General features: G+C 43.2%; 1 long non-coding RNA gene across 1 annotated transcript in view; it reads left to right on the top strand.

Annotated features, from left to right (window-relative positions):
* LOC103471968 (uncharacterized) overlaps positions 1–1,932 on the top strand; it is a 9,172-nt gene extending 7,240 nt beyond the window's left edge. The window contains exon 2 of the long non-coding RNA XR_534773.1: positions 1,001–1,932. This is a non-coding gene — a long non-coding RNA (uncharacterized LOC103471968). The remainder of the gene's footprint in view (positions 1–1,000) is intronic.
* The last annotated feature ends 372 nt before the right edge of the window (positions 1,933–2,304 follow it).

Below are 2,304 nucleotides of genomic sequence, written 5' to 3'. Positions count from 1 at the left end.
AGGAAGGAAGGAAGGAAGGAAGGAAGGAAGGAAGGAAGGAAGGAAGGAAGGAAGGAAGGAAGGAAGGAAGGAAGGAAGGAAGGAAGGAAGGAAGGTTTATTTATAAAGTGCTTTTCACAGACATAAAATCACAAAGCGCTGTACAATAGAAAACTTTAAAACCATACAAAACATAAAACCAACATAAGAAACACAATAAAATCAAGAGATAAAAGCCTGGGAAAATAAAAATGTTTTAGTCTCTTTTTACAAACCTCCACAGTCAGCAAAACAGAGCTGCAAGGGCCAGCTGTTCCACAGCCTTGGGGCCACTAACTGAAAGGCCCGGGCCCCTTTAGATTTTAACTGTGTTCGTGGAATAACCAGGAATGTCAGACTTTGAGAATGAAGACCACGAGCAGCAGAATATTTAGTTACAACCTGACAAAGATAATCAGGAGCCTGGCCATGTAATGTTCTAAATGTCAGCTCAAGAACTTTGAAACAAATTCTAAAATCAACTGGGAGCCAGGTCAACTCTAGAGACCATTTTTCTAATCTTAGAAATGTTTCTTAAATGAAAGAAACAAGAACGGGAAACAGCCTTAATGTGTGAGTGGAAGCCTAAATGATGAATCAAATGTGACCTCTAGATTTTTTACTAGCAGGCAGAAGGATGCATTAGTCCAGCTGATATCTTGATGAAAGTGACTGGGAGCAATAATCAGAGTTTCTGTCTTACTGGTGTTTAGAACCAGAACGTTACTGGTTCTAAACACCAGTTTAGAGTTGCTTTTGCTTTTGAACCATAATAACTGAAGCATTGATTGATGTATTTGATATCAAACACTGGCATTTGATAAAATATAATGCTTATTTGTTTTCTCAATTCTTGACTGTATAGTGTCTTTAGTGACTTTGTATTTTTGTGTTTTAATGATTTAAAGCACTTTGAAGTTTGTTGCTGAAATGTGCTTTCCTAATAGACTTGACTGATTTTAGATTTTTTATTTCCTTGCAGCTTTTCTGAACCACTCTTGTTCTTCTGTGGTTTTCCCGTTGCCACACACTTCTGTCCAACTCCGTTCAGCTCAAATGACAAAATCTAAAAACTCAAAGGAAGATGAAGGTGCGGGCCGAGGAACGCTGAAAGATTTATTTTGATTGTCCTACAGGAAAATTAACTAATGGGTCATGGTGGTGGGCAGAAATTATTTATAATATCCTGTTCTGGTGGAGTTGTGACAGCCTCAGGCCGGCCCGTAAATGCACGCCACCCAGATAGCCGGTCCAGCTCTGCTTCTTCCAGTGTGACAAACTCCCATCTGTTACACTGCATTTGATTAGACTGCAAAATCCAACGCATTTTTAGTTCCTATCAGCTGCTTTACTGTTATTAATTAGTCAGGAGAGTGAAGTCTCCCTTCTGTTTGCCAGTCGTCTGTCTATTAAGTTTGGCGGACCAACAAGCTGCCTCTCTCTACAGCTGGACCGCCGGTCCTGGCCCGGAGCGCTTTGAGCCCTGCCTGTGGCTCCACTTTAATCACTGAGATCATAACGTGTTACTTTGCTGCTGAAGGGGTCTGGCCTGAGACCCCCGTCCTCCATGGCCTGGGTCTGACCTCGCCTGGCGTCTGCCGGACTGTTAGCCTAACATGACCTCACCTCTCTGTCTCAGACTCAACAGTGGACTCATTCTTTGCCTTCGTCCCTTAGCCTTGCAGCAGACCCGGGCCCTGGCTGACCTGTATGGCCTGGGGATGTGCTGTGGGTTGAGGCCCCGTCTGAAAAGGCCCCGACTCTGGAGCAGAAACAGGTTGTGCTGGAGAACAGCTGCTGGATGCACCAGGACATTTCTGAAGCATCTGGGATCCCTCCAATCATTCCCGCCTGTTCATGTTATACCTCAATGGTTCCTAACAGTGTCTACAAATAAAGTAAGGAGTTACACTCTTTTGTATGTTGCTGTTTTTATGAAATTAATAGAACCATAAAATATTTTTTATGGTTATAGAAGTGTCGTATTCATCCCTTTTCTGTACTCTTTTGGCCTCTCTCGGGGTGAGGTTGCTGCTGTCTGTCCTGTTGTACAACAAGATGTTTGGTTAAATAAATTGAGTTGAAAGGTTTAATGAAGCAAGATATTTGAAGAAGAGGACGATGACGAGGAGTGATCTGTGGAGCTCTGCTGTTGGAGTCGTAGCAGGAGCAGACTCAGTGTGTGTGGGGAGGAGGGGGGCTCAGACTTCTCAGGTAACTAGAAGTAAGATGAGAATAGGTACCAGGAATGTTGATCCAGGTATTATGGATGAAGCTGCGGCATGC

The sequence above is a fragment of the Poecilia reticulata genome, linkage group LG11 (genome assembly GCF_000633615.1).
Source record: "Poecilia reticulata strain Guanapo linkage group LG11, Guppy_female_1.0+MT, whole genome shotgun sequence".
Lineage (NCBI taxonomy): Eukaryota > Metazoa > Chordata > Actinopteri > Cyprinodontiformes > Poeciliidae > Poecilia > Poecilia reticulata.
The sequence above is the reverse complement of the archived record's forward strand: the minus strand, read 5'-3'. Positions and strand labels throughout refer to the sequence as shown.